Source organism: Nipponia nippon, unplaced genomic scaffold, assembly GCF_047370975.1.
Source record: "Nipponia nippon isolate SJK-2023a ecotype South Korea unplaced genomic scaffold, ASM4737097v1 scaffold_5, whole genome shotgun sequence".
Classification (NCBI taxonomy): domain Eukaryota; kingdom Metazoa; phylum Chordata; class Aves; order Pelecaniformes; family Threskiornithidae; genus Nipponia; species Nipponia nippon.
The window spans coordinates 42,731,283-42,739,133 of record NW_028262369.1 but is presented as its reverse complement, the minus strand read 5'-3'; the positions used below and the strand labels follow the sequence as shown (position 1 = coordinate 42,739,133).

Genomic DNA, 7,851 nt, shown 5'->3' with positions numbered 1-7,851 from the left:
TGGATGTATAGGGATCACTTATCCCTTTGTTATTCCTCAGAAGAATTTCAGAAATACCCACTTTGCTCTAGGCCTGCAGGCTTGTTCAATGCACAGATATTAAGATCAAAGCTGTTCACTGTCAGAGAGGGCCAAAAATGGAATTTTAGTTGGTAAAAAATTTCCACAGCACTTCCATTTCTGAACAAAGTATGTTTCACCTCCCCGCCTCTCCCCTTTTTTTTAATTGTGAAGTTTCCATTTGAAATTATAAGGTGTTTTTCTTCAAAGTGACTGAAAATATTTGACTGGTAGGAAGAAGTCCACTGGTATCTACACTGAGACTGTTTCCCCGTGTGCTGGGGTACAGCAGATGAATACAATACTGACAGTTGAATAAAGGCATCTCTATAAAAGAAAGGCACAATAAAACCAAACAGAAATAGTTCTCAGCATACAACAGAAAGGAGAAAAATGCAGGGGACAAAAGGAAATAAGGAAATAAGGAAGCGGTGGGGAAATACATGGGAAAAGGAACTTGGCTCCCTCCTCTCCTCAACCCAGGGCAGGAGGGTGAGAAATCTTTATGGTCCAGCCTGGGAGCATCCCAGGTGATTGCTGGCTCCCTTCCTAAGCACACCTCTGTCTTCAGCAGACATTCCTGACGTTGCTTCCTCTGCAGGAGCTCTATTCTCACGGAGCAGCCACATTTTATTGTGGCACTGAAAAGTACAGGACATCTGAGAAAGGGAACGAGAGGCTTAACTTTTAAGGTCGGGTACTTGAAGGAGGGAGAAAGGACGATGAGGGAGGGGGAGCAGGCTGGGAAATCAATATACAGCCACACTAACATGCTGCCAGACTCACAAAACATAAAGCCCATCTAGACATCCAGATTCGGCACAGGCAATGGCAAGGGCTGCGCAGTTTCTGTGTCCTTTTCCTACCACAGAGAAGCACATGGGTCAGGCAGAGCTAGGATCCTCCGGAGGACTGTCTCTGCAACAAAAGTCAGATGAAAACAATAGGGAGATCAGTTCACACTGATGACTCTGTGAAACCTCCCTCTGCACATTAAAGTTGGTCTATTACATTTTCTAAACATATTAACCTCAAAACAAAGCCATGGTATCTCGAGGAACCATTTGAACTAGTGTCGCATCTTTCCATGACAATTTTCCTGGAGAAAGCAATAAAAAAACCTAAAAAAGGACAGTACACATCAACTGGTGATACCTGAAAAATTTCCTGATTAAATGATTCTTGACTACTTCAAGGCATTATGCAGTTTTGCATGTGCGCATTCATTTCTCATGTTTTGCATAATCTTTCTGATGACTGTATGCTCAAGTGTACCATGTAGAAACAGCAGCTAGCCAGTGTGATTACTCATTAAATTTAATGAGTAGGTCAGAATTATCTACTATAAAATGAAGATGAAAGCGAAATCACAAATTTGAAAGCCAACTAAGGGCTGAAACATATGCAAGCACAGTTAGTGAATACCCTCTTAATATGCACAATGATAAATACCTCATATGGATATACAGCAAATTTGGATGCACGTTACCCAAGTGGAACTCGGCTGTGATGGTGTATGAAATGATACGTTTAACTCTAATGAGACACACAACTCAGAGGAAGCAAAAACACCAAAGTACTTGAGGGCTCTCTTGCTCTTGCAACACTGGAATATTTTCATTACGTAAGTAGTGATAGCCAGATAGCATTCAGCCCTTTTCTGTCTGACCACAGTGAAGAAATACAGAGCTTGATGCATGCTTTCACATCTCTAAATAAACGCAGCCTAACTCCCACACATGGAAGACAGGGCCGTAACAAGGCAAAGAGCAGAAAAGGGTAAAGCCCTGGCCCACAAGCAGTATGCACATGACAAAAGAGGATTACAAAGGACAAGAAAGATGACCAAGTACAGCCAAAGAAATATTTACACTAAAGCCCTCTTCTAACGAGTGGTACTAAGGACACTTACATGGATGGCTTTCCTGAGGAAAACTTCCACCTCTACCAAGGAGGGGGTTTGGGCTGAAACTGGCAGAAAGGGTTCGCTGTGGGGCCAAGCAGCCGGTTGCCGTGGCTCGGCCACGGCCGGAGGGGAACGGCAGGGCTAAGCCTGCCGCCTACGCCGGCTTGCAGCCGCCTGCAAGGGATTGTGGCCGGGGATGGGGCGTCCCGGGGCACTCGGCACCCCCCGCCCGCGCCCGAGGCTGGAGCCCGGCACCGCCAAGGGCGAGCAGAGCGGCCTGGTGAGCCCGCAGCTGAGAGAACCGCGAGCCCGGAACGACGGGGGTGAAACGCCTGCAGAGTTCTCTTCACGCGGAGAAAACCCGGAGCCCAACCGCCGGTCGCCTCCCCGCGGCAGGCAGGCGCCCGCAGGCAGCCCAGAGCCACCCTTCTTCCCCAGCGCCCCTCAGCGATGGCCCGGCCGGTCGCAGGATGGCGGCTGCGGCGGCGGGGCCGTTATCCGCGACCGTTGGGACCGTTAGGATTGTTAGCGGCAGCACCTGGCTGCCCAGCGACAGGGCCTCCGGGCCTGCCGTGTTTCCCGCCGCTTCATGGGAGGGTCTGAGGTCTGCTCAGGAGCGACTGCTTTAAGGCTTATGAGGTACCTTCTGAGGGTGTGTGTCTGTGTGTGTGTCTGTGTGTGTGTAAGAGAGTTGTACCTCTGCTTATCTCTAGCCAAAAAATCCTGCTATTTTTTGTCAGTTTTTTTCTTCCCTCAATTCTTATTTCTCCTAAAAACGTCCCATTAAGAATGTACCAGTCTCAGAGCTTCAGATTTTTATACCTCTGCATGTGGAAGAGGTATATTCAAATTTAGTTATTACCTCTGCAGAGGCATAAGTAAGGTAAAAAAAGCCCAAAATACAAACCTTGCCTTCTCCTCCTTCAGACACATGAACCCATCGCATGTCCTCTGACTCCCTGTCCATGGTATACAATTCAGTGCCACCTCCATGACCAGGGTTTTCTCCCCTGTCATGCCATGTAAATGCTTCCCGTGAGTTAGCACCGACCTGAGGATTATTCTCTGAAGACCTGGATGTATGCAACTTAAGGCGAGAAACCTTTTTAAAGAGTAAAGGGAAGAAAAGGTGTTATTTGTTTTCTTTACCTAGGTGTTTCGGTGGTAGAAAGGGCTGTACAGCTCTGCAAAACCTGAGTGGCTGTGGTACTTCTGATTGCAGGTATGCAAACACTAACAATATTTAAACAACTCTGTAAACTAACTAGGGATTTGTGTCATTAGTTTTGAAACACCGTTTAAAGAGTTTTTACACTGAAAACTCTTCCATTGAGACACGAGTCATATTAAGCAGCTTTGTGGTGGATGCGGTAGCTCCTCTTTCATGTAATCTCTTTCTATGAAAGCTTTGATTGAAAACTAAGCCACATTCAGAGTTTTGTGGTTGCGGCTGGGAGCTTCCTTCAGTAAACTCATTCCTGAATTAATTGCTGCTGGAGCTCATCACACATAATAATGTTTCCAGAATCTTTCCCCTATTACCTTCATCTGTCAGGCTAAATTCATCTTTTTGACATGACACCCATTAAACAGTGTAAAAGAGAAGTACAAGCTTCATTACTCAAAAGGGAGAAGAAGCACACAGTGCAGTTACGGTCCACAGGTCTGCTTTTGCGCTTGCTGAAATCAAATGACATTTCATCACAACTTTTAAGATAAACAGTTGAAAATAAGGTATCCTCTTGTCCACAGGTGATCAGCTTCAAGGACCATGGCAAGGATTCTTCTATGTTCACAGTTTTACAGTTTCTATGTAATACTAAGTAAGAGACCTGCACCAGTCCTACACATAGACAAGCAGCAAATTAACAGTTGTGGTCTAGCCTGGGCTCTCTTCCCCTCAGTGCTCCTTAGCTATGAATTGTCTTGGGCTTAGGGTATCCTCGGCAAAGAAATGGAATGATAATTCTTGCTCAAAGTATGCGGCTGCCAGACAGGCAGGTGGGGATTCTAAGTTAAAACATTCCTGAGCAGGGGAGAACTCCAGACCATGGTAATTCTTAAATTAACACAGTTGCAAATCATGCATTCTCCTTGTTACCACTGTTCCCATCTGGATTGCAAAAAAAAGTCTTACCCTTAATGAGGTAGGATCCAGTTATGCAGGCAATGCAAGGACACATTTGAAACACCTAGGGATGAAAGGAGAGAAAGGTTAAGATAGTTTTGAGCTGTATCAAAATAAACACTGAAAATAAATGAAAATTCCTGAAAATAAATGCAAATTCTCTATCTGTTAGATGCTTTCAGAACATCTGAAAATAATACACAAAAAAGAGAAAAAACCCCAACCTTAACTTTCTGTGTATGCTTTCATGAAAACGCTATGGAATTGAAACACATTGCTTGAGCAGTAAATATAAAGCTTGATGTATCTTACAGATCTCCAAAAGTTTTAAAGTAAATCCAAAGAAACTGTTTCAGTAGGCTTAGGTTTCTTGCACATGGGTGCAATACATTTCATTTTTCAGCTTATTAAAAGCTTTTATTTGATGCTTGGAAAAAATATCCCTTCAGTCAGTAACTCATCATAAACATATGCTGGTGTAAAACGTATAAAAGACACTTTTATAGAAGTGACTCACATTAATATAAGTTCATATAAAGATAAAAATACATTCACTCTTCACTGTGGTGATATCAACTACTTATAAAGACTTTTGGTCTAATTTCACATCATTTCCATATTTTGTGATGGTATCAAACCAAGACTCCAGAGATCTACTGCAGGCTGATACCAGGGTAAGTGAAAGGGGAATCAGAGCCATTCTGCTTATTCTGAGTGCTATTATGGTAATGCGATCAGTACCTTGACAGATGCTAAGAAGAATCATTTTGCTGATTGACTTTTCTTCAAACCTAAGGCTGTGGGCAATCAAACTAAATATGAACATCTGGCTGAGCTTTTGATTGCCATGCTCACTGATATAGTGCACCCAAATAAGCAACAATTAGTCAGTACAGCTTGTGTCAAAAGACCCATCAAGTTAATTCAAATTAAGTCAGGATAAACTGAATACAATTGGCATTCATGCATATTTCTATGCACAGTTTAAATAAGCTTCTTCTGCACTACATTATCCTTTATTTACAAGCAAAACACATGTAAAGTTTTGTGTTTTAAGTAAATATTTTCAAAAACTTTTTGACTTCTTAAAGCCAAACTTCTGGGAGAAACCTGTGTTCTTCGGAAGGGCATTTCCAGACTCATAAAGATAAAAATTTGTTGGCTTTCTCAAGTTCGTATTTCTCACTTGCTAATAAATTTCACAAATTTGGAGAAGCTCTTCATAAGCATTTTGTCAGTAACAATTACAATAATATCATACTGGTATTTGTGTCAACTTAATAGCTAAGACGGTGGTCAAGGTAACTACCAGACTGTAGTAAGAAAGGAAAGTCCTAAAACTGAAGACTAATTTCCTCATGTTTTAACTTGATTCTGAGTGTAAAACCCTGGGAATATGTATTTTCTTTCAAAAAAACCTAGCATTCTTGTTTGGATTCTGTTTATTGCAACAGTAAGTTAGGTTGCATGAGAACCTGAGATTAAAACTAATCAAAGACAAAACTCAAGCTGTGTTCCTGATTTTTTTAAAAAGAGAAATTTAGAAGGTCAATTTGATTTTTTAAATTCTACCTCCTTGCAGTAAATAAGTTTTAGTCTTTGCTTGGCAGATATAGATACTATTGTTTCCAAGTTAACCTTTTAAATTTTTATTTGTAACTTGGGGGTGAAAATCTGGTCTTGCTAGCAAAATAGTGAGAGACTCTCTGGCTGAGGTGCTATCAGTGCTCAACTAACTAGAGGTGAAATTTACTGTAATCTCACCTAAATGTCAGTTAACTCAATCTGACCAGATTCTAAAATCCTATTACAAAATCCCAGGACTTGTTCTGCAACACATTCCAATGTGTCACCTAAAGCCTAATGCAAAGCAGTGTTTCTCACAGTACATGATGGGAAAGAGCCACACACGCAGCCCTACCTGCAGCATTGTTTGGCGGGTGGACACCTCACTCTGCCTGTGGCCCTGAGTTCAGGGAGCTTCAGAGCTGTGCTGGGAATATTTAAAATGTAGATAGAACAGAGGAAGGGCCTCATCAGAGGAGAAGGTTGGGCAAGTCAGTCCATGAGCATGGGACTCAATGTTCTGCGTTACCAGCTGCCACAGGTGCAATGAGTGTGGCCCAGCAGGTTACATTCTTTTTTTCTGAGAGTCCACTTTGTTTTGGAGCCACGAAATAGGTTTTTGCTATTCATTGACTCCTGTGAATATTGGGAATCCAACACCCTTGAGAACAATCAGATCAATTAATTTGAAAACTGTTACTGTGCTGCATTCATAAATCAGAGGATTAGCTTGCGATCCATAACTTCAAACAGCCTTTTAGCAGCTGTTTTCTTGAAGTTCTTTCCTTTAAAATACTAACCCTTCTTCCACGTCCGTCTTCTGATTCAGAGGTTAAGAGTTCCTCTATTAGCATTACCTTTAGAAATATATTTGATGAAAAATCCCTTAGATAGTCTAATGATATGGTCCAGTTGCTGTCAGGTGCACAGGCCCTTTACAAATGCTACTGAAAAATCAATACCAATCCTTCAATGCCTTCAAAGGATGTGGAGTCAGGGCCGTAATAATAGTGATTGTCTCCAGCAAATGAGTGTTCGGTGATCATTCTGCAGTGACCTGGAAGTCCAAATCCCCCTCAATAACTTTCAAAATTGACGCATGCTGGGAAATGTAAAATCACCCCTAGCAAACAGGCCAGTAGCTGCACTTTCTGGCTAGTCAAGTACCTACTTATTTACTCCATTGCTTGCTCATTATTGGCCTAAGATTTTGGAGAAGAAAGTCTGCTAAAAAAAAGTAAGTTCCAAAACAGTAGGTCAGCATTTCGGACGTGTTCAGCACACAAAGGAATACTATGCACCACAGGAGAATCAGCTGGCAGCTCCTCACTTTGCCTGTTTTATTTAGGGATTTGAAAGTAGACTAAGGAGAATAAATTTGCAAAGACTGGTTGTAGGGAAAAAAAATAATTTCAAATCATAAACAGCAAAGCAGCATTCATAGTTATGGTCTCTGATATTTATTCTCTGGGTAAAGCAGCCTGCTTGCTTGGAATCAGTAGCAGGAACAAGGGAATATTTAGCAAAGCTCGAAGTAATGTGGCAATTACTTTATCGATAAGACTTTGACTGTAATGTTACATGGACCATTTTTTTTAATGCATTTGCAACAGCATGTGATGAATAAACACAATGAAAATATCAAAATGTACTTGAAATTTCTTTTTTTCAAAGCTCACTCTTATTTTTACTGTGACACAAACCAGTACTGATTGTGCAAATGAGATTTTCAACTCTCAAATCTACATCAGTGAGAAAAATAATCTGAATGTGTCTTCCATTTATTGACAGATATGCAAACCCTTCATTAAATTGTATGTCCCTATCTAGCTACTTTTGATTTTCTTTTGCATCAATTTATCAATAAGTTGCAGTATATAAGGTGTTAGCCATGCAATATAGCAGCTTATTACTTCTGATTAAAAGCAGCAAGAATTTCATATGAAAATTTCCTAATTGGTGGCTGAAACTTTTCTACTAGACTTATGTAAATAAGGGTCAATAAAAATTAGAACACAACTCTACAGAAATGGTGAACATATTTTTCAAAATTGTTGCTACAATAAATTAGTTTATGATATGAATTATCATCTGTCAGAGAATCAAACTTGTAAAGGTTTCCAGAGATTCTGATTTTCTGATTAGCATTGTGATTGATCTTACAGCCAAAAAAAATGTACATTTTATTATT

At 41.1% G+C, this 7,851-nt stretch overlaps 1 long non-coding RNA gene across 1 annotated transcript; it reads right to left on the bottom strand.

The window, feature by feature from the left end:
- Window positions 1-465: 465 nt before the first annotated feature.
- LOC148052157 (uncharacterized) lies at window positions 466-2,367 on the bottom strand. The gene is made up of 3 exons (XR_015698778.1): window positions 1,973-2,367; window positions 847-978; window positions 466-719 (listed from the first exon to the last, which is right to left on the bottom strand). It is a non-coding gene; the product is annotated as an uncharacterized LOC148052157 (long non-coding RNA).
- Between the last annotated feature and the right edge of the window lie 5,484 nt (window positions 2,368-7,851).